Source organism: Spermophilus citellus (assembly GCF_964194105.1).
Source record: "Spermophilus citellus genome assembly, chromosome: 4".
In the NCBI taxonomy this organism is placed as follows: Eukaryota; Metazoa; Chordata; class Mammalia; order Rodentia; family Sciuridae; genus Spermophilus; species Spermophilus citellus.
The window spans coordinates 135,063,051-135,088,292 of NC_138185.1; the positions used below are offsets into that span (position 1 = coordinate 135,063,051).

The following is a 25,242-nucleotide window of genomic DNA, read 5'->3' on the forward strand; positions in this document are numbered from 1 at the left end:
AGGCTATCTTTCTGGAGGAAGGATGACCAGCATCTCAATAAGGGGTTCTTCTTTCTGCCCAGGGAGATCCAAGCCACTCTAAAACTTACAATCTCAGATATAATTAATAAGTAACAAGTGGCCAGGCACGTGGTGCATGCCTGTAGTCTCAGTAGCTCAGGAGGAGGAGGCAGGAGAATCATGAGTTCAAAGCCAGCCTCAGCAATTTAGCGAGGTGCTAAGCAACTCAGTGAGACCCTGTCTCTAATAAAATACAAAATAGGGCTGGGGATGTGGCTCAGTGGTCAAGTACCCCTGAGTTCAATCCCTGGTACCCCTCAAAAAATGTAACAACAAATCATAGATACTCAGAAATATATTTACATAACGTGAAGCCCCTGATAGATCTTGTCCACATGGGTTCTGGAACTAGACAAAGGGAAAATGGCTTTGGTGGTTTATTTAAGGGGGGTACATCAAAGGCAGGGGCAGAGTCTTGCTTCAGTGATGTCTTGCAGTCAGCAGGCTGATTGATATCTTGGCAGGTCACACCCATCTCAGGTGCTGTGTGGACCACGGCAGAGTAGGAAAGAGATTCACATTGTCCCTGGGCAATTGACCAGAGGAAATGTCCACTGGTTATTCCCAGACACCAAATGTCTCTATCCATGAGGCTTCCATGCGTGGTGACTCACATGCAACCCATGAATGGCTTGTGACAGCTATCTTTTCTCCAATGTATGTTTATGGCGCCTTTGTCTAGAATGAGATGACTGTATTTATGTGGGTTTGTCTCTGTGTCTTCTATTCTGTACCGTTGGTCTTCATGTCTGTTTCCTACCAAAGTCTTCAATGCCTTCCCTTTTACTGCTAAAAGAGCTGTTTGATTTCATCTGAATTATTGTAGCAACCCTCTAGATGATCTCCGCTTCCCACTTAGACTCATCTTATATACTTTTCATCAAATGAATCTTTCCAAGTGAAGTTCTTTTCACCTAACTCTGCTGCCTAGAAATTTTTGATAACTCACTTAATATGGAGTTATATATAGGACTCTTCATCTTTTATTCAAAGCCCTTTATGACCTGCTCTCTCAACTCAGAAATATGGACAACTTTTCATTGAACAGCCCTCCACACCAGTTTGCTGCCTAAGGCTTCCCCCCTACCCCACCCAGTCAATATCTGTCTTCCTTCAATTCTTCCTGTCGGAATCCTGTCTAAAACTCAGATGCCTTGGTCTCTTTTGATCATTTCCTCACCCTTCCACCAGAGGGCACTCTCCAATCTTTAAACCTATATTACATTACAGATGCCTGTATGGCCCTTACTCTGTGTGATCTGTATTATCCTACCTTGTAGCTTTTGAAAATAGATTAGAAGATCTCTGAAGGTGGAGTTTAGTAGCCTACCCATTGCTAAATCCTTTCCAGAAATCATCCCAGGACTTTAGATCTATTAGGTATTTTTTTAATTGAGTGAAAAAAATTGATTTGAAGTGAATTGGGAACAAGACCTAGGCACCTGTATCCTTGGGGAAAAATCTGGAAAAGTTAAGGCAGAAAACATGGGTAAACAGTGGAGGGTGAAGCAGAAAAGGTAATTTATGCTTCAGCTTTCCAGTGAATCAGAAAAGTTGGAGTTCAAAACTTCATTTACCTGGATGTTAGTTTTGCCTTTGAAAACTAATCTGTGCATAGAAGATTTATTCTTAATTCTCAAAACACTAGGGGTTAAAAGAAACTGGTTGAGTAAAATGATGTAAAGTCACCTTATCTGACAAACTGAATCATCTCTTCTGAATGAAAGTCCTAGAATTGCTATGAAGGATGTCATGTTCCCCTCCCAGTTATGGAGAGAGAAAGTAGTGAGTTGCAGGAACTTTGTAAGCTCTAAAGCACTATGCATAGGTTGACCTTTAAAGTTTAAAAATATTTCCTACAAAATGTGGGTCAGTTTTACAGCTTATAAAGTATTGGCAGCTGGTTGGTAGGCAGTGGCAGTCCGTTGGCTGGCTCTTTAAGCTACTCTTAATGGACAGGTGGGTCATGAAATCAATATCATGACCAAAAGAAAAGCATACTTTTAGAGATAAACTCAATCCCAAATTTTTATATTAAAAATCTTTAAGTCAGTCTATGTACTAGATTATATCCATTATATACATAGTATTATTAACTCTATTGGGTGTTAAAATAAGGTAAGTTGTTTAAATATTTACCTGTTTGGGTTGGATAACTAAAAAGTCACTTTGTGATAGGTCTGAGTAGGAAAATAATACTCTTCATTATTTTACTTTCTTTTTGGGCTTTATGTATTGATTTCTAAATTATAAGTTCTCAAAAGCAAGAAATGGATACACACATAAACATACATATTATGTGTAGAGTAATGTGTATATACATTACTCTAATTCTAACAGGACCCCTTAAGTATAATAATTTTCAATAATACTAATAATCATAATTACATATTTATTGAGTGCTTACTTAGGAGTAAATTCTATGCCGATTAATGTGTACTCATTATTTATTTTAATTTTCAAAGCAAATTTGTGAGAAATTTAAAGGAGAAAATGAGGCTTAAATGATTTGCTCAAGGTCACATATTATTACATACGAGTCATGAGTGGAACCCAGGCAGTCTGACTCCAGTACTCTTAACCACTAGACTGTCATCTTCAATAAACATGTATTCTCAGTGATGCGAATTAGAACCAAGCTGTGCACATGGCATATGTGCAGTCACATCCTGTCTGTGTTTTTATTGTGTAATGTAGCCAGGATACTATAGCTCACAGCTGGTGTCCATTAATGATAATGGTGTGGGAATTCAGAAATATATCCAGAGCACCCTGGGTGCAGGGCTTTACGTAACTTTCATTATTCAGTGATCTTTAAATTCTAGGACTTAGAAGATATTTGTTATTTGGAAACCTGAAATAGTTTTTGTTTCTTGTTCTAGTTTGGATTTGAAATGTAAGTACTGGAAGACTACTGTGTACTTTCTGATATTATTTCAGAAGAAATTTTTTTCCCAATTTTATTTCCTCTAAGCCTTATACTTCTCTAAATGAAGAAGTCTAGGCAACATATTTTTAAGCTTTTCCTTAACTAGTAATATCAAATTTCTTGGATGATAAATATAAATATAAATACTTTCTAAGGAAGTTTTGCTTATTTTCAGTAAAAAGGATCTCCAATTTCTTCCAATATTGGTTTTCAATATACCGTGATGAAGCCATAGAATGGAATACTAAATGGCTATTAAAAAGAATGAACTAGGGGCTGGGATTGTTGCTCAGTGGTAGATCGCTCGTCTAGCATGTGCAAGGCCCTGGGTTCGATCCTCAGCACCACATAAAAATAAAATAAATGCAATAAAGATATTGTGTCCAGTTATAACTAAAAAATAATGAACTAGATAAATACATTCTGACAAGAAAAGATGTCCACAATATATTGTCAAGTAAAAAGAAAAAGTCCCCAAAATATGTTCAGTATTCTGTCTTTTAAGACTCTTTAATTTATAGTAGTTACATACCCATAAATGTATAGAAGATGTTCATAATACTATATAATATGTTTTCAACTATGGTTAAAACCATAGTTGAGATGAGGGAAGGAATAAGGTAGGTTTTAAATTCCATATAGCTCTGATTTGTTTGAAATTTTATATACATCTATTTCTATTTTTATTTGGATGGGTTTATTTTTCTTGAAAAATAACTCCCTAAATACAAATACATACAAAGATTTTAAAACATACTCCTATGCACCAATCACTCAAAATGAGAAATGTAAACATTTTTTTTCATATTTGCTTTATAAATTTTTTTATTTTGTGGTGCTAGGAATTGAACCCAGGAACTTGTGCATGCTAGGCAAGTGCTCTGCCACTGAGCTATATCCCCTATAAAAGTTTAAAAATGAAAACTGAAAATTACAAGGTGAAGTCTCCTATGTTCTCTTCACAATTTTATATTCTTCTTTCCCTTCCTGAAGGCAACACCTGTCATCAGTGTGGTTTGTGTCCATTCCATATTTTTATGCTTATGTTACAAAGTTAAAAATTTATGAAAATGTATATATTTTGTGTACTTTTAATTATACATAATTATAATGTGCCATATTAATAACAAGCAACTTTTTGAAACATTGTTTTCCATATCCAGTTATTTCCATATCTTTATCTCTAGTTCAAACATTATATTCCATGGCATGAAAGTATTAGTTTATCTAATCACCCATTGTTGGATGTTTGTTTTTTTTCTTTTTTCCTCTGACTGTTCTTCAGTAGACACCCCTATACATGTTTTACATACCTGTGTGAGAGATTCTCTAGGGAAGAGCTTCCGCTATTTTTGTCTGTCAAGACAAAGATAGAAAAAGCTATTTGCATGACTCGCTGTGTAGAACAGATGAAGAGGCAAATGGCAGGGTCTCTGGCTAACAACCCAACTGCCATCCCAAGGGCTGCAGGAATCCTTATATGTAACACACTTGTTAACACCGTGGTATGTCAATACCTGCACTGGGGTATTGTCTCACACACTTTAATGTTTAGACGAATTACTTGCTGATCTTGTTAAAATGCAGCTTTCCATTCTCTAGGTATGAAGTTGGGCCCAAGATTCTGCATTTCTAACACGTTCCCAGGTGATGCTGATGTTTTGAGCAGCAAGAATCCGGTGCCGCACTGCCAAGTACCATAGCCTCAAGCCACATATGGCTACTGGGTACTTAAGACTAGGCCATATTTAGTTGTACTGTAGGTATAAAATACACATGAGACTTTTGAAGACTTAGTATAAAAAAGGAACATGAAAATCTCAAACATTTTATATTAATTGTTAAATGTCAGTTGTGAATTTTATGTCAAAACAATATTATTTTGAATGTTATAAAGTTAAGCAAGATATATTACTAAAATTAATTTTACCTGTTTGCTTTTTAAAATTTGGCTTCTGAAACATTTATGTGGTTTGTATTACATTTTTACTTACAGCATCATTCTGTATTTTTGTACCTAGAGTTGAAATTGCTGGATGTGCTTATTTTCAACCTCACTATGTATTGCCAGATTACACTATAAAATATCTATACTAGGATATTTGGGTGTACCCTTTACTTTCACTTCCTCACCTACATTTAAAATTCACAAGTTTTTTGGAGCAGGTCATGTTGACACAGCTGAAATCCTAGCTACTCAGGAGGCTGAGGCAGGAGAATCATCAGATTGAGGTCAACTTTTGCAACTTAGCAAGACCTTATCTCAAAACAAAGCAAACAAAAAAGGGCTGGGTATATAGCTCAGTAGTAGAGTGTCCCTGGGTTCAATCCCCAATATCAAATAAATAAATAAATTTGCAAGCTTTTTAAGTTTTGCCAGTCTGGTGGGTTTAATTTGCATTTTCTTGATTACTAATGAGGTTGATCATCTTTTCATGTTTATTGGTCATGTGAGTTTCATCTTTCATGGACAACTATCTTTTTGCTGATTTGTGGTAGTTTGTCACAGAGTCTGGATATTAATTCTTTACTGTATATTTTGCAAATATTTTCTCAATTTGTTGCTTATCTTTTTAACTTTGTTTATGATATATTTGGCTGTTCAAAATATGTAATTTTGGTGTAAACAACTTTGTCAGTCTTGCAAAAATATGCCTCAAGTTTTAGGCCTTTGATTTACTTGGTGTTCATTTTTGTACATAATGTGAGGGATAGGATATCTAGTTATAATGCACATAATTGTGTATTTCCAATGGAAAGGCTATTGCCTCACCCATTTATTGAATAGTCTAGGCTTTTCCTGGTTTATTAGTATGCCTTTCTCAGCCACATGCCACAGGCCATATGTATTTAACTCTGTTTCTCTGTTGGGGTTTTTCAGGATAATTTTGAAAGATGACTTTCAAAGTCAAAAAATCATAGGACAATCCTAGAAAGTCATCCTGATACTGATCCGAGGCAGTGGATTGTATCTAAATTTATGATGTGATTTATCATCCTTTCACTTCTTTCTTCTCCAGTGCGACAGATTGAACCCATGGCCTCACATATGCTGGACATGTGTTCTACACCAAGCTACACCCTCAGTTCATCCTTTCATTTTTGAGTGTGAAAAGAGATTCTTAAAATAGTTAACAGTATATAGTTTTCAAATATTTACTTCTTGACTGAAAATGGTTTTATGTATTATTGGACTTTAGACTTTTTTAATTGTATAGGGTATATAAGTACATGATTAAATTTATGCCAATAAATTTGACAACTTGAATGAAATGACATTTCTCGAAAGATACAACCTTAGCTTGCTCAGGAAGAAAACCAGAGTAGTCCCTGTATTTTTAAAAGAAATATAATTGTATTTCTGATAGTAGCCATTTTAATTATGTGAGGTGATATCTTGTGTTTTTTTTAAAATATTTATTTTAGTTGTAGGTGTACACAATGATCTTTATGTTATTTTTATGTGGTGTCGAGAATTGAACCCAGAGCCTCACATGTGCTAGGCAAGCGCTTTACCACTGAGCCACAATCCCAACCCTTGTGGTTTTAATTTGCATTTTTGTAATGAGTAGTGATATTGAACATTTTTTCATATGCCTGTTAGCTGGTTATATCTTTTGAGAAATGTTTGTTCAAGTCCTTTGCCCATACTTGAATCAAGTTAATTGTTTCTTGATATTGAGTTGTTACAGCTACTTATATATTCTGGATATTAATCCCTTATTAGATGGTGTGATTTGCAAATACTTTCTTTCATTCTGTGGGTTGTCTCTTCACCTTTTTCCCTGTGCTCTGTAGAAGCTTTTTCGTTTGATGTAATTTCATTTGTCTATTTTTGCTTCTGTTACCTGTGACTTTGGAATCATAATAAAAAAAAAAAAATACCCAGACAAGTGTCAGGGCACTTTCCCCCTATGTTTTCTCTTAGTGGTTTTATAGTTCCATGTCTTAAGTTTGTAATATATTTTGAGTTAACTTTTTATATGGTTGAGATATACTGATGTCTTTCATTTTAATCTAGTGCTACATAGTTCATTCTGAGTCTCTTCTGTTGCTTCCTCTCTTTCTTTTACCTTTTTTACTCCACCCCCCCACATTAGATGGGGTCTTGTTATGTTGCTGAGGCTTGAACTCCTGGTCTCCATGGATTATCTAGCATGAACCTCCCGAGTACTGGAAATCTAGGTGTGTGCCTCTTTTCCTGGTAGCTTCCTTTTTTAATAATGAGAAGCAAGTGGCTGTGATCTGCCTTCCATTTACTTATTTGTTTGACCCCTCCATATGTGTAGCTACCAGTTTTTGAAGTAGATGCTGACACTAATTTTAATATAGATAGTGACATCTCTGTGGCCCCTATAGTGAATGGTACATGTCAACAAATGTTTTATATAGAATTTATGTTTATGATTAGTTTTTTTGAGAAAGGAAATTTGGAATTTTTACTAATATGAACTTTTTTTAGTTCGCTGTTGTTTAAAGGGTTTATTGCAAAATGAAAAAGCATCACCAAACAATATATATGAAGTCTTTATTTGCACCAGTGAAATAAATGACAAAAATCACCATAGCCATGGCATACAGACTATTATTTAAGTGTTTTACAGCAGGGCTACTCAAACTGTATATCTAACTCATGATTTCCCTTATTTTCCACTGACCCCACTACCTGGGCAGCCTTGGCAGCTTTGGGCATCTCACAAGACATAACATGGAAAACACCTGGTTAGGAAAGAATGAACTGACCCTGGATGCTCCTGCCTACCTCATTTTACCAGCAAGCAGTTTGAATACTGTCTTTGAAAAGGAGGGGTTAATTATTTGTATTAGAAGGTGGTGGGAGAAGTGATTGCTGGTCATCTTGCAGATTTAACAGCATATGGGAAATGTAAATGACTCTCATCATTAGACATGACCATGAGAAAGGTTGAAAGTTCTTATCTGCTGCATTCATCCTGGTTTATTTTAATGCAGTGAATAGGAATACTTTTTGAAATATAAATAATCTGATTCAAATATCAAACTGTATGGAATTACTAGACAGCAGGTATAAATTGTACTGGTGTGACAGGCTGAGATGAATGGTCACATTTATGGCCTACCAGAAGCCCTGAACAATTCAAAGTACATATGTTAATTATAATAGTCTGACTAAAAGGTCAGATTAATAACGAGGAGCCATTGGGCACCCTTTGTGCCTTTTATCTTGGTGAATCCCATGTCCTCTGTCCCTCACATCCTACCCCTGCAACCTCTAGGAACATCCGTGGGCATTACATTTTGTCTGCTTTTAAGCCCACACTGAAATCCTCATCTTTTTCTAATGCCTTGAAACTTGTTGCAAAAATCTACCCCTAGATTTTTTTTTTTTAAAGAGAGAGTGAGAGAGGAGAGAGAGAGAATTTTTTAGTATTTATTTTTTAGTTCTCGGCGGACACAACATCTTTGTTGGTATGTGGTGCTGAGGATCCAACCCGGGCCGCACGCATACCAGGCGAGCGCGCCACCGCTTGAGCCACATCCCCAGCCCCCTACCCCTAGATTTTGACTGTGAGGGAGTCAGAATTAAGTTACTATGGTCTCAAGAGAAACTGGCATGTCTGGTTATAGGAACTGGAAGAAAAGCAAACATAATGATAAAATCACCTCTGTAAATCACATGAAGTAGAGAGTCAGGAAGGATATAGGATCTCCCAAGTGATCTATCTTTGTCAAGAGCTAAAAAAAAATGTAGGAAAATATTGTTGTATTCTTCTGAACTAATCAAAAGCTGCAGCTAGTCCAGAGTGAAAGATTTTGCTGTTAAAGTTGTGGGAAAGAATGTTGCAATTTGAAAGTTTATGTTGTATATTAGGCATTACCTCTAAGTACTCTGGAGAATACAGAAAGAAACATTAAGCAGTTCCTTCTATTCACTGAGTTTGTATGTTTTAAAGATTCTAAAATATTTATTTATAGAGACCTGTCTCATTTGCTCTCTTGGATGCTCAGATTCAGATTTGAAGAAAAAGGATGCTGGGGATTTAAAAAAAAATCTTTCGTGGAATTAAATAGCTTCTGACCTTGTCTCTTTTTAGATTGTCCTCCATAGAATTGTCATTTCTGTCTTTTAGTTGCCCTCTTATTCCATTATGGAATGAAAATTCTATTGGCTGAGGTCATCAGGGAATAAACCATTTGGAAGTAAAAAAAAAAAAATAGTGTGCTGTACAGTTAAGGATTTTGATGATTTATACCCCCAAATATTTTTACTTAAATTTTAAATTAAAGCATTTCTAAGATGCACTTTTTTAAAACAGAAAAAGTTTGTCTTAGTATGATCATTCTTTGATTCAAGGTCATATTTAAGAATGCCAGTCAGCGTTTTATGTTGTGGGTCTATGTGGTGCAGAGCATGAAGCATGATTTAGTTTGTCACAATGTAGTTCTGCACTATCCCAGACTCTGCTCCCCAGGGACCTTGAACTGCGTGGGTTATCAGGCTTCTGGGTATTGGCCTAGTGTGGATACTCAAGACAGTATCCTTAGGTGCTCTTGCTCTCCCTGTCTCTCCCCTCCTTCAAGGATTGTGAACCAGTTAACTCTTTGTTAGCACACTGTAGAATGAGTTTCTTCCTCTTTTGTAAGTGGCTTTCTTCTGTGCCAGTATCTGCTGCTTGAAACCTTGCTGCCTACCCTGTCATCATTTCCAATCTCTGCTTCTGCATCCAATCTATTGCTCTCCCCATTGACCTTTGTGTCTTTTCCGTGGTATTTATAGACATCCTCAGGGGCTAGGAATCTAGGCTCTGTGGTAGAGCTGCTTGCCTAGCAGGTGCAAGGCCCTAGTTCCATCTCCAGTGCTACAGAAGAGAAGACCAAAGACTTGTCAGCAAGTCAGAGGAGGGTTTTTTCTAGGAACAGCCATCTGATCAGCTGGCAGTTCTTTAGCATTTTTGGCTTTTTTTAAAGTCAGGTATTCAGGGGCTAGCTATGAACCTTAAATACTTAAAGAAAAAAGGTGCTTCTGAATTTAAAGCCAGGGACTTGTCAGAAGACTTAATATGAATGAAGCTTTATTCATTCTACCTCTCAAGAAGTATGGTGACACATGAAGAGTATGTTTATTTTAAGTAAAGGTAGATAATTTGGTGTTTAATTGCCTTCTTTAAATGGTTCCCAGCATTTGATGGGTCTTCCAAGATACAACGGCATAATTGATTGATATTCCCAATAGTTTAGGTTCCAGAGAAAATTCTAGTTTTTCTGTTAAGCCTCTATAACTTTTCTAGTTCCTATTTATAGCATGTATTCACCTGGCCTTGCAGTATGTATGTTCTCTCTCTTACTAGATTAGATGTTCTTTGAAGTAGAGATGGAAGAGAGGATCTGGGTCATTTTTCTATTCTCCTTTTTACTACAGCTGTTAAAATAGTACCTTGCATATAATAGTGGCCTCCAAAATGTCCTACTAAATTGAATTTATACTATTTCTCCAAGGTCCTTTTTGCAGTTTGTAACTGATGCTAGTTGAAGGCACCTCCTACCAAATGTGTCTTCTTGTACCTGCTCACACTAAAACTCCTACCAGAGACAGATTCCATAGTATCCCCTGTCATTTATCCCCCAAAAGTTTGACTCTTTGCTGCATGGGAAAATTTATTGTCAAGCAGAAACCAGGTAAAGTTTCTGTGTACTTCCTCTTCCAGAGTCTTTTTAAAAATATATAATTTGCCAGGCTCGGTGGTGCACACCTGTAATCCCAGCGGCTTGGGAGGCTGAGGCAGGAGGATGACAAGTTCAAAGGCAGCCTCAGCAATTTAGCAAGACCCTGCCTCGAAATAAAAAAATTTAAAGGGTTGGGGATGTGGCTCAATGGTTAAGTGCCTCTGGGTTCAATCCTCAGTACAAATAATAATAAAATTTGTGTGTGTTTAATTTAAAAGATCATATCTTTACAATGTTCTGTTCTTAGTGAGAAACGCCTATTTGTTCGTCATACATTTTTGTCTCTGAATCAGTTCACTCCCCACAATAAAACAGCCCTAATGCTCTTTAAAACAGCTTTATTGAGATGTATTTCACAGAATCATACAATTTACCCATTTAAAGTACACAATTTAGTGGTTTGTAGTATATTCGTAGGGTTGTGTAACCTTCACCACAATCTAAAGTTTAGAACATTTTTCTCATTCCCAAAAGAAACTTTATGTCTGTTTAACAGTACTCCACATTTAGCCAGTTCCCAGTCTGAGGCAAACCACTAATCTACTTTCTGTCTCTATAGATTTGCCAGTGCTGTACATTTTATAATTTCATAGAATTAGAATCATACCATATGTGGTCTCCTTTGACTGGATTTCTTTACGAAATATTACTGTGTGTGTATATGTGTTTTGCAGTATTGAAAATTGAACTACGGGATACTTCACCACTGACCTATGTCCTAAACTTTTAAAATATTTTATTTTGAAATAAGGTCTTGCTTAGTTGCATAGGCTGGTTTTGAACTTGCGATCCTCTTGCCTCAGCCTCTTGAGAGGCTGATATTTTGTGTGTGCATCACCATGCCCTTCTATACTACTGATGATTAAAACTACTCTTGTATTTATAACTTCTCAGAACAGATATAGTCTTGCAATTCTCCCAAATCTTTCTGTGTTTTTTTTTTTTTTTTTGTACCAGGGATTGAACTCAGGGGCAATCAACTACTGAGCCACATCCCCAGCCCTATTTTGTATTTTGTTTAGAGACAGGATTTCACTGAGTTCCTTAGCACCTTGCTATTGCTGAAGTTGGCTTTGAACTCACAATCCTCCTGCCTCAGCCTGCTGAGCCACTAGGATTACAGGCATGCACCACCATGCCCAGCCATGTGGTCTGTTTTTATTGAATTTGTGATATTGGTTAAGTTGCAAAAGATACTGTCACATATCAAATCCCTGGTTGCTGATGATAATGAAAATGGACCTGTTTCAGAGTCAAGACAATTTTGCCCAAGAGTCAGTGATAGTCATATTTCATAAGGCTAATCCAAACTGTTACTGTGGTCAAGTGAACTTTATATATAATAGGGTTATAATAGGACTCTGTGGTTTTCACACTGACCATTGCATCTATATTCTAATAGATCATTTGAGGCTTTTGGCTATTTAATTCCTAAGGATCTTAAAGCATTGCAGCTGGAAGGGACCCAGAAGTCATTTAGACTAGTTCCTTTTCCTCTAATTCCTATCCCATTTTATAGATCTTAGAATGTTAGTTGTTCTAGGTAAAATAGGTAATAAGTAGCAGCATCCATTATAGCAAATTTAGAAGCACCATTTTTAGTTCCTCATCCAAAGGTCTTGTTTTTATTCTTTTTTGTTGTAGTAACTTGGGTCCTCTAAAAATAAGGGCCTGAGGAAGGGGATAAGTAAAGCTTTGTTTGGAGGTATAATCCTGAAACAGTGAGAAAAAGAATAGAGAAGAAGCTATGAGAAGCAAAGGAAGGTATTAGGATTATCATGCTGGCAACTGTGTGATGATGAGCCTCAAAGGACACATCTGGTTTTTACGCAGGTGCATATGCTTGATCACATGTGATATCTTCAGATAGGATTGATAGAACAGTTCATAGTAGCAAGAGGGAGTTTCACTTGCCCTGCACTTTTCTGCCTGCTGTTTCCCATTATCAAAGTTTGGTCATCTGTGGAGAGCTAACTCAGTTCTGAGTGTCATCTTGCTCCACCACTTGGAAAAAAGAGATTCTATGCCCTGGTGAAGAATTTGATCCAAATTTGGAAGTGGTGGGAGAATCCAGAAGCTCAGGGTAGATGGCTAAATTACAGTAAGTAGGAAGGATCTCCCGCTCCCCCTACAATGTCTCTTGTTGGCCTTAAAGACAGTGATACCATGATGTGAAGGGGACCGAAGGAGATACACAAGATATGTCTGAGCTACTTGCCAAGATAGTGTTCTTTCCCACCCAAGCTTCTGATATTATCATTTATAATATGATTGCACCTACAGCTAGTATATTTGAGGGATTTACTTAGATTGACATGTTCTTTCTTTTCCAACAAAATATTTTTTTCACATTGGTATGATTGAGACTCTTCAGAGTCTTTTATTTATTTATTTATTTACTTACTTACTTACTTATTTATTTTAGTTGTAGTTGGACACAATACCTTTACTTTATTTATTTTTACGTGGTGCCAAGGATCAAACCCAGGGCCTCACACATGCTAGGTGAGTGCACTACCTTTGAGCTACAACCCCAGCCCCTTCAGAGTCTTGAATATTTAGGAAACTAACTAAAAATGTCATTAGAAAACTTGTTTTCTTTTTCATCTCTCTTCTCTAGAAAAAAAGAAAACAGTAGGAAGACATTTTTTCAGAATTATCTTTGCTCAATACCTGGGTTTCTATATAGGTCCCCCACATGGAAAGACTTCCTGTCAATTCAGTTCTGATTTTTCAAGATGAGCTGACTCTCCTATATTGAGATTACTCCTGCTTGGACTTCTTACTTTCACTGTATTTATGCTATTCTCATTTATATATTACTTCAAGATGAGCCTCTCTTGGTTTAATTATATGGTAATTTACCTCCTAGATGTCTTCAACTTTTTGTGAACCCCTCACTGCCTAGAATTATAAATGCTGTTGATTGTCTGCCGCAGTCTGGCTGGGCACAATTCAGGAGCCACTTGTCAAAAGAAACAAACTTTATTTTTAGAACTACAAACACCAAACAAAACAGCTCCTCAGGGAAAAACCCTCAGAGCCCAACTGCCACCACCGGCTTCCCACAAGCCTCTCACCCCCACACAACCCTCACCACCTCCCACAATCCTCCTGTTCTTGAGGCCGATTGGGTGGGTTGCGTGGGCGGAGCCAAAGAAGTCCCCCAATGAGCAGCTCCATGGAGGAGCCAATCAGCTAGATGTTGCTGGGGCCGCTGTGAGCCAATCATCAGCTGGCAGTCTGAAGGGCAGGGAAACAGCCCAATGAACATCACCGCAGAGGAGCCAATCAGCTAGATGTTGCTGGGGCCGCTGTGAGCCAATCATCAGCCGGCAGTCTGAAGGGCAGGGAAACAGCCCAATGAACATCACCGCAGAGGAGCCAATCAGCTAGATGTTGCTGGGGCTGCTGTGAGCCAATCATCAGCCGGCAGTCTGAAGGGCAGGGAAACAGCCCAATGAACATCACCGCAGAGGAGCCAATCAGCTAGATGTTGCTGGGGCCGCTGTGAGCCAATCATCAGCTGGCAGCTGGTTGCTGGCAGCTGGAAGTTTGCTGGGGCCCCTTTGGCTGTGGCTCTCAACATCTCCCCCTCTCTGTTTAAACAACAAGCATGTGGCTTGGGGACCGTGCCTGCCTTAGGTTGTCCAATACTACATATGGTCCTTACCCGTCTTCGGATGAGCTGACCTCAGGGCGTCAGCCTCCTGTCTTAGGTTGGTACCATTGTAATTGGATCTTACCCGTCATTGACTACCGGTCCAGTATACAGCCACACCTGTGGAGAGGTCTTTGTCATGACAAGCAGAAGGGAGGAAGATACACCACGCCAATTGACGGCTTTTGTTGGAAAAATTGTACAATCGATGACATCATCAGTATAAATACTCCAACACTACCACAAGTCGCTGCACCAACAGATAGTTCACAATGCATACAAGTGACACATAGTTTAGGCAAGTTCTGCAAGCAGTTCAGTGATGGCTATTGCAGAAACTGTAGATTAGTTTTATCTTTGTCTTCACCAGCACTGGAATGAAGATAGGAATTCTGGCAATAATGGCTAAAGAAAAAATTATGTAACATTCCAGAAGGCACTAAAAGAAAACAATTTTCTTAACAATTTACATTATCTTGAAGAGAAAAGAAAACAATTTTCTTAACAATTTACATTATCTTGAAGAGGATTATTAAATATAATGAAAAAGAAAGGTGAAAGTAAACAAACAGATCTGTTAACCTTCTTTTTTGTTTACATATTAAAACCATTCTTAACAGTTATTTACCCAATTTAAATTAAACCATTTAAATCACGTGAATAAAAAAAATATTTGGATCCATTTTTTCATGAGCGCTCATCATATATGATATATGGACATACGTACATTCAAACATATAACACAAAACACAAGTGTGCACACATAATATAATACATACAACACATAACATAATAGTAAAGGCCTTATAACTTTTTACAGGTGAAATCTCCATTGCAATGTTTAAAAACTCTATAGTCAAAAAAAACATAGAACTGATCAGCAAAACATTAACTTAGGTCTGTATGAGCTCAAAAACCAAAATAGAACTTCATGATATGGGAAAAGGCAATAATAAAATAGATATTGAAAAAAGCATCCTGGTTCTGTCGCAGATGTAAGGATAGCTAAATTGGAGTTTTGGATATCAGCTGTTATGGATTTGAGCCAAATCATCTTCTTTTTGGTCTGTAGAAATCGCTTTAGTTAATCTCTCTGGAATCCAAATCGGCTGCTGTTTTCCCTGTGGAAATACACAAATAGGCCCCCGACTCCAGACAATCACTGGGTCAGGACTTTAGTTAATCTCTCCGGAATCCAAATCGGCTGCTGTTCTTCCTGTGGAAACACACAAACAGACCCCCGACTCCAGACAATTACTGGGTCAGGACCTTTCCATTGTCCTGTTAGAATATCTTTCCAAAGTACCTTGGGCTTATGTACATATTTTGGACACATATGCCTTTCTGCAGCACTAAGTCCTGATGAATCCAAATTTAAAAAGTTTAGAGTAAAAAGGGTTATTTTAAGTTTATCTTTGGGGAATATATACCCCTTCCCAATTCCGTCTTTTTGCTTTAATAAGTACATTTTAATAGTTTGATGAGCTCTTTCAACTATGCCTTGTCCCTGTGGATTGTATGGGATTCCTGTTATATGAGTAATGCCAAATGATGAGCAAAATTGTTTAAAAGAGGTAGAAGTATAACCAGGGGCATTATCTGTTTTTAACTGTTTTGGAATGCCCACAGTGGCAAAATTTTGTAAGCAATGAGCTATAACATCTTTAGTTTTTTCTCCGGCATGAAGGGAGCCCATCAAAAATCCAGAAGAAGTATCAACTGTAACATGCAAATATTTTAATTTTCCAAATTCTGGCAAATGTGTGACATCCATCTGCCAAATATGGTTAGGTATCAATCCTCTAGGATTGACTCCAAGATTAACTTGTGGTAAAAAGGTCACACAATTTTGACATTGTTTTATTATTTGTCTAGCTTGTTCCTTAGTTATTTTAAAACGCTTTTGTAAAGTATTAGCATTGACATGGAACCTTTTATGAAAATTTATAGCTTCTTCTAGTGTAGAGAAAATATGTATGTCGTGTAGTTTTATCTGCTAAATCATTGCCCAAACTAAGGGCTCCAGGCAATCCCGTATGTGCCCTGATATGTCCTATAAAGAATGGATCTTTTCTGTCCCAGATTAAACTTTGTATAGTGGAAAACAAAGAGAAAACAGTAGAAGAAGGGGAAATCCTACCAGCATCTTCAAGGGATATTATAGCATTAACTATATACTGACTATCAGAAAATAAATTAAATACAGAATCTTTAAACATCACAAAAGCTTGTAATACTGCATTAAGCTCTACCTTTTGAGCTGATTGTTTGGGTACTAAAAATGTAAAAGTTTGATCAGGTGTAACTATTGCTGCTGTACCATTATTTGACCCATCAGTGAATATATTTGGAGCATTCATGATAGGTGTTTTTATTGTCATTTTTGGAAAAATTACAGGATGCAATGACCAAAAAGACAATAAAGGATTAGATGGTAAGTGGTTATCAAATGAAACATTAGATTTGCACATGATTATTGCCCAAGTATTTAACTCATTAGCTAATTCATCAATTTGATTCATAGTATATGGAGTAATAATTTTATTGGGAGAAATTCCAAATACTCCCTTTGCTGTTTTTATTCCTTTGAGTATTAATTGTCCTACAGCCTCAGGATACCTAGTAAGAATAGTGTTAGGAGAATAAGATAAATGTATCCATAATAATGGACCTTCTTGCCAAAATACTCCTGTAGGAATATTTTTTGTTAGTAGTACAATAAATAATAAAGGCAAACTTATATCAATTCTATCCAAATGCATATTTTCCATATATGTTTCAATGATTTTTAATGCTTTTCTTGCTTCAGGCGTTAACATTCGGGGTGAATTTGGATCTGATGGACCTTTTAAGATATCAAATAAAGGTCCCAATTCTCCTGTTGGAATACCTAGATAAGGCCTTATCCAATTTATGTCTCCTAATAACTTTTGAAAGTCATTAAGTGATTTGAGTTGATCTACTCGTATTTGAATTTTTGGTGGACGGACCATGGTTGAGGATAATAGAACTCCTAAATAATTAATTGGAAAATTTAATTGTACTTTATCTATTGCTATCTCTAGATTATAATTTTTTAATAAATTTGTAAGTGTGGCATAACATTCTAGCAATGTGTTTTTAGCTTTGTGTGCTAATAATACATCATCCATATAGTGAAATATTTGTAGTTCAGGATTTTGATTTCTAAGTGGCTGGATTACTTTGTTAACATAAATTTGACACATAGTTGGGCTGTTAGCCATCCCTTGAGGGAGTACTTTCCATTCATATCTCTGATCAGGACCTTCATGATTTAGTGCAGGGATAGTAAATGCAAAACGTGGACTATCCTCAGGATGAATTGGAATTGAAAAAAAACAATCTTTAATATCTATAACTAAAACATACCAAGTTTTTGGCAAAGCAGACAATTGAGGAATCCCCGATTGAGCAGGTCCCATAATGACCATTTCATTATTAATGGCTCTTAAGTCTTGCAATAATCTCCATTTACCAGATTTCTTTTTGATGACAAAAATGGGAGTATTATGGGGAGATACGGAAGGTTGTATATGTCCTTCTGCTAATTGTTGTTTGACCAGATCATGGGCTACTTGTATCTTTTCTTTAGTCAAGGGCCACTGAGGAACCCATACTGGTCTTTCTGATTTCCATGTGATTTTTATTGTCTCAGTGGCCCTTTGTGAAAATCCAACCCATGTCTGTCTGTTCCTTGATCTATTTGTATTGGTGCTGCTATACCTTGTTCTTGTTTTTCTAATCTTTTTCCTTTCCTAAAACCTTGTCTAGCCATAATATTGGGTGCATTTTGATTGGTGTTATTTGTTAATGTCAAACCTAATTGATCTAAGACATCTCGTCCCCATAAATTTACAGGAAGATGATCCAATACATATGGCTGTATAGTTCCTTCACATCCTTCAGGATCCTTCCAATCTAATACCATTGCGCTTCTATCAGGATTAGTTGCCACTCCTAGGCCTCGAAGCGTTTGAGTGGCTTGTTGTAATGGCCAATGTTTTGGCCATTCTTGACGAGAGATGATGCTAAGGTCTGAGCCTGTATCCAGTAGCCCATTAAATTCATGTCCTTGAATATTTAGTTTTAGCATGGGGCGAGAATAAATTTAAAGAAAGCATAGCCCAATCTACACCTGTGGAGCCTAATCCCTTGGAACCTCTTTCTACAGCATGACTGGAAAATTTATCATGTAGGCTTGGTATTATTAGTAACTGTGCTATTCTATCTCCTGGTGAAATTACTGATATACCCTTTGGAGAACTGGCTATAATTTTTATTTCACCTTCATAATCGGGATCAATTACCCCAGGACTTATCAAAAGTCCTTTTAGAGTAGAAGAGCTGCGTCCCAATAATAAGCCTACTGTTCCTTTGGGAAGAGGTCCTTTTACCCCTGTGGGAATGATTTGAACTCCCATCTCTGGAGTTAGTACTGATCTGGCGGAGGCGCAGATGTCCAACCCTGCGCTCCCTCTGGTTTGTCTGATGAGGGATCTGATGGACAATGTGTCCTGGTCACTACCCTGATGGGGTTGCTGGGTTCCTCCAGTGCTCCGTATATTTGTGGTTTGGGGCCCCGGAGCATTGGGGCCCCCTGTCCATTTTTTGGCAACGGAGCCCGATGCCTTTGTCCACGATATTGTGGATAAACACCTTGTCCTTGTTCGTTTTTTAATGGAGTACCCTCTATGGTGGTTTGAGAACGGTATTCATTAGCCCAATGTAATGGAATACCCTCTATGGTGGTTTGAGAATGGTATTCATTAGCCCAATGTAATGGAATACCCTCTATGGTGGTTTGAGAACGGCATTCATTAGCCCAATGTCTCCCTCTACGGCATCGTGGGCAAATACCCGGTATTCTACTCCTTTGATACCTAGTTTTGTTAAACCCTCCTCCTATGGGGCAATTCCTTTTAAAATGTCCTGTTTGTTGACAATTGTAACATGTTCTTGGCCTGGTATATAAAGCCTGTTTTACTGCAGCTGCCACAATTTGCCCTTGTTCATTAATGTCTCTGGCATCTAAAGCCTGTTTTACTGCAGCTGCCATGACTTGCTCTTGTTCATTAATGTCTCTACATAATTTAATATATGTGTTTAAATCTTCCTGTTTCCATGGTCTAATGATATCTCTGCACCAACGATTCGCTTGGTCATAAGCCAGTTGTTTTATTAATGGCATTGCTTGTTCTGTATTCCCAAAAATTCTGGTAGCTGTTTGAATAAGCCTATCTACAAATTCAGCATAAGGTTCATTAGCTCCTTGTATTATCTTAGATAATTGACCTTGTAAACCTCCATGTCCTTGTAAAGTTTTCCATGCCTTAACTGCATCTACAGCAATTTGTGAGTATACGCCAGGATCATATGCAATTTGTTGCTGCAGATCCTCATAAGGTCCCTTTCCTAACAACATATCTAGATTTCTCTGAGAATAACCAGCTGCTGCATTTCGCCTAGCCGTCTCCTTGCAAAATTCCTCATTGGCAACCTTCCATAACAGGTATTGTCCTCCATTTAGCACAGCTTTACACATATTAGCCCAATCTGCTGGCGTCATGCTTAAGTTGGTAATGGATTCGACCAAGCTTACAGTGAAGGGTGCTTGAGGACCATAGGTTGTTACAGCCTCTTTTAGCTCCTTCACTGTTTTGAAATTTAAACCCTGGTAAATTCGCTGCCCTCCTACCTCAAATACAGGGCATACTTGAGATCCTGTCTCAGGATCCCAACTATCAACTGCAGGGGTTAGGAGTCTCCTAGCATATGGAGGTGGTGCTGTTGATTGGACACTTATGTCCTCTGGTGATAGAATGCTGTTAGTAGCAGTCTCCTGTAGAGGTAGTGCTGATGGTTGGACACTTACACTCTCTGATAGAAAGGTGTTATTAGCAGTCTCCTGTTGTAACTTTTCCCTTGATGGCTTTTTCTGCTCTAAACTTCCTTCCTCTGTCTCACTAGCTCGAAAGACCTTCTCTTTTACTTGAATCTTTTCCTCTTTCTGACTAACTTGAGAGACCTTCTCTTTTACTTGAATCAATATGTCTTCTCCTTCCTCTACCTTTGTCTGAATTGAAGGCTTTGGACTAAGCAAACCAGATACCAACGCCCACAATGTCAATGTGCCAACTGGCAGAGTCCCTGGGTTGTTCTTTTCTATTGTTTTTAAATCTTCACCATGATGGTTCCATTGTGATATATCTAACAACTCCTCCTTAAAAAGCCATGGGCTACATTGTTGTATTGTATCAACGTATGCCCTGTTCTTGATTTTACTGAGATGCCTCCTTCCTCTAACAATTTACTTAACAGTCTTTCGGTTTGTTTTTTACTAATTGCTGATCCCGTATTTCTACTATAATATAACCCAACAAGATAACACCAAACAAAACTGAGACAGAATGAAATAAAAATGGAACCACACAAAATCATTATGTCAGCCTTTCTATCCTCCTGACATGTGCATCCGTCCTTTCTCCCTATCTGTTCCTCAGACGCAAATAGTTTTTCCTCAGATGTGAGCGGTTTCTCCAGGGACAGGCAAGTTAAAACAAAAATGAAGCAAAACAAAAGAGGAATCTTAGAATGGCTACCCATCCTCTCGCCCTGCCCTCAGGGGCGAGCAGTGTACTTACCCTCAGTCGCTCCCCGTGCGAGCCACCAAATGCCGCAGTCTGGCTGGGCACAATTCAGGAGCCACTTGTCAAAAGAAACAAACTTTATTTTTAGAACTACAAACACCAAACAAAACAGCTCCTCAGGGAAAAACCCTCAGAGCCCAACTGCCACCACCGGCTTCCCACAAGCCTCTCACCCCCACACAACCCTCACCACCTCCCACAATCCTCCTGTTCTTGAGGCCGATTGGGTGGGTTGCGTGGGCGAAGCCAAAGAAGTCCCCCAATGAGCAGCTCCATGGAGGAGCCAATCAGCTAGATGTTGCTGGGGCCGCTGTGAGCCAATCATCAGCTGGCAGTCTGAAGGGCAGGGAAACAGCCCAATGAACATCACCGCAGAGGAGCCAATCAGCTAGATGTTGCTGGGGCTGCTGTGAGCCAATCATCAGCCGGCAGTCTGAAGGGCAGGGAAACAGCCCAATGAACATCACCGCAGAGGAGCCAATCAGCTAGATGTTGCTGGGGCCGCTGTGAGCCAATCATCAGCTGGCAGCTGGTTGCTGGCAGCTGGAAGTTTGCTGGGGCCCCTTTGGCTGTGGCTCTCAACAATTGTCAAATTGTTGGCTGATGTATTTGACGTAAGCCAAGCTGTCCAGTAGGATTTGGATAGTGGACAAAGAGATAATTAAGGTTTCAAGCTTCACAGTGAAAAGTTTAAAGTCAGTTTTTGGGAAAGGTCTGAAGATGAGAGGATCATATGTGGATTAATGAATAAAGGAGGGGGTTGTTTCACTGTGGAGTCAAATGGTAAGAAATATCAGGATAGGAGGCCAAACAGTGGTTAAATAATAAATGTGGTTTAGAATGTGAAGAAGATCACATAAAGAAAAATGTAAATAACATTTCTAGAATTATAGGATGTTAGGAGAGGACTTAAATAATCTAGTTTAATGCACTTTTGGATAGGTGAAGACACAAGGCTGACAGAGGTTAAGTGACTTAAAGTCACATAGTAGTTCCGATCAGAGCCAAGACTTGAACTGAGTTCTTCAGATTATAGAGGTTGTGTCATATCTTATTTGTACCACAGAGTACCACATCTCCTGTAAGAATGTCTCAAACTTCTTTCTAAAAAACTGTCTTTGTTATTTGGTGACTTTTTCACAGAAATATTTGAAATTAAAGGGACTTTATATATTTATCTTTAATGTTTCAAAATGCACTGGGCATTAAATCTTCCAGTGTGTATGATAACTTTACCTTGATGGGTCTTAAACAAGCAAATCAGACCTAAACAGCTGAGGCTAGTGTTTACCATTTATGAAACCCTTTTAAAGTTTGCTTGTGTCATAAAAGTATAGACCACTATGTAAACCCAAATCAAGTCATAAAAGTCTCCAGTATTTGACTAGAGTCTGAACAATTGCTCTTATGTTTGATCTTTCTACAGTGAATTACCTTAGAATGCCAAAGAAGTCAAGTCTACATCAAAAACAACAACAAAATAAACAAATGAAACTCCCACCACAGTTCTTTAAGCCCAGTTCCTGATCACAAGGCTCTTAAGACTAATGGGGCTGAATTTTAGACTCCATAGCCAGGTGCTTTTGAGCAGTACTCAAACTGTGATCCTAGAAAGCAATTCTGCAGACTCTTGAGTGCCTTTCATGTTTTTGACTCCAGCATTACCTTTTTGACTGTCATATCACGATTTTATCTTTAAAATTCAGTTGGTTCTTTGAAAAAATTAATAAGATCGACAGACCTTTAGCCATGTTAACGAAGAGAAGAAGAGAGAGAACTCAAATTACTAACATATGGGATGAAAAAGGCAATATCACAACAGATGCTACAGAAATACAGAAGAAAATTAGAAATTATTTTGAAAACCTATATTCCAATAAAATAGAAGATAGTGAAGACATCGATAAATTTCTTAAGTCACATGATTTGCCCAGACTGAGTCAGGAGGATACACACAATTTGAACAGACCAATATCAATGGATGAAATTGAAGAAGCCATCAAAAGACTACCAACCAAGAAAAGCCCAGGACCGGATGGGTATACAGCGGAGTTTTACAAAACCTTTAAAGAAGAATTAATACCAATACTTTTCAAGTTATTTCAGGAAATAGAAAAAGAGGGAGCTCTTCCAAATTCATTCTATGAGGCCAACATCACCCTGATTCCGAAACCAGACAAAGACACCTCAAAGAAAGAAAACTACAGACCAATATCTCTAATGAACCTAGATGCAAAAATCCTCAATAAAATTCTGGCAAATCGAATACAAAAACACATCAAAAAAATTGTGCACCATGATCAAGTAGGATTCATCCCTGGGATGCAAGGATGGTTCAATATACGGAAATCAATAAATGTTATTCACCACATCAATAGACTTAAAGATAAGAACCATATGATCATCTCGATAGATGCAGAGAAAGCATTCGACAAAGTACAGCATCCCTTTATGTTCAAAACATTAGAAAAACTAGGGATAACAGGAACTTTCCTCGACATTGTAAAAGCTATCTATGCTAAGCCTCAGGCTAGCATTATTCTGAATGGAGAAAAGTTGAAGGCATTCCCTCTAAAATCTGGAATAAGACAGGGATGCCCTCTCTCACCACTTCTATTTAATTTAGTCCTTGAAATACTAGCCAGAGCAATTAGACAGACAAAAGAAATTAAAGGCATAAAAATAGGAAAAGAAGAACTTAAATTATCACTATATGCGGACGACATGATTCTCTACCTAGAAGACCCAAAAGGGTCTACAAAGAAACTACTAGAACTAATAAATGAATTCAGCAAAGTGGCAGGATATAAAATCAACACGCATAAATCAAAGGCATTTCTGTATATCAGCGACAAAACTTCTGAAACGGAAATGAGGAAAAACACTCCATTCACAATATCCTCAAAAAAAATAAAATACTTGGGAATCAACCTAACAAAAGAAGTGAAAGATTTATACAATGAAAACTACAGAACCCTAAAGAGAGAAGTAGAAGAAGATCTTAGAAGATGGAAATATATACCCTGTTCATGGATAGGCAGAACTAACATTATCAAAATGGCGATATTACCAAAAGTTCTCTATAGGTTTAATGCAATGCCAATCAAAATCCCAATGGCATTTCTTGTAGAAATAGATAAAGCAATCATGAAATTCATATGGAAAAATAAAAGACCCAGAATAGTAAAAGCAATTCTAAGCAGGAAGTGTGAATCAGGCGGCATAGCGATACCAGATTTCAAACTATATTACAGAGCAATAGTGACAAAAACAGCATGGTACTGGTACCAAAACAGGCGGGTGGACCAATGGTACAGAATAGAGGACACAGAGACTAATCCACAAAGCTACAACTATCTTATATTTGATAAAGGGGCTAAAAGCATGCAATGGAGGAAGGATAGCATCTTCAACAAATGGTGTTGGGAAAACTGGAAATCCATATGCAACAAAATGAAACTGAATCCCTTTCTCTCGCCATGCACAAAAGTTAACTCAAAATGGATCAAGGAGCTTGATATCAAATCAGAGACTCTGCGTCTGATAGAAGAAAAAGTTGGCTCCAATCTACATATTGTGGGGTCGGGCTCCAAATTCCTTAATAGGACACCCATAGCACAAGAGTTAATAACAAGAATCAACAAATGGGACTTACTTAAACTAAAAAGTTTTTTCTCAGCAAGAGAAACAATAAGAGAGGTAAATAGGGAGCCTACATCCTGGGAACAAATTTTTACTCCTCACACTTCAGATAGAGCCCTAATATCCAGAGTATACAAAGAACTCAAAAAATTAGACAATAAGATAACAAATAACCCAATCAACAAATGGGCCAAGGACCTGAACAGACACTTCTCAGAGGAGGATATACAATCAATCAACAAGTACATGAAAAAATGCTCATCATCTCTAGCAGTCAGAGAAATGCAAATCAAAACCACCCTAAGATACCATCTCACTCCAGTAAGATTGGCAGCCACTATGAAGTCAAACAACAACAAGTGCTGGCGAGGATGTGGAGAAAAGGGTACACTTGTTCATTGCTGGTGGGACTGCAAATTGGTGCGGCCAATTTGGAAAGCAGTTTGGAGATTCCTGGGAAAGCTGGGAATGGAACCACCATTTGACCCTGCTATTGCCCTTCTCGGACTATTCCCTGAAGACCTTAAAAGAGCATGCTACAGGGATACTGCCACATCGATGTTCATAGCAGCACAATT

General features: G+C 37.8%; 1 protein-coding gene across 2 annotated transcripts in view; it reads left to right on the forward strand.

Annotated features, from left to right (window-relative positions):
• The window catches only part of FRMD5 (FERM domain containing 5), a 334,173-nt gene that overhangs the window by 154,733 nt on the left and 154,198 nt on the right, over positions 1 to 25,242 (forward strand). The window lies entirely within an intron of this gene.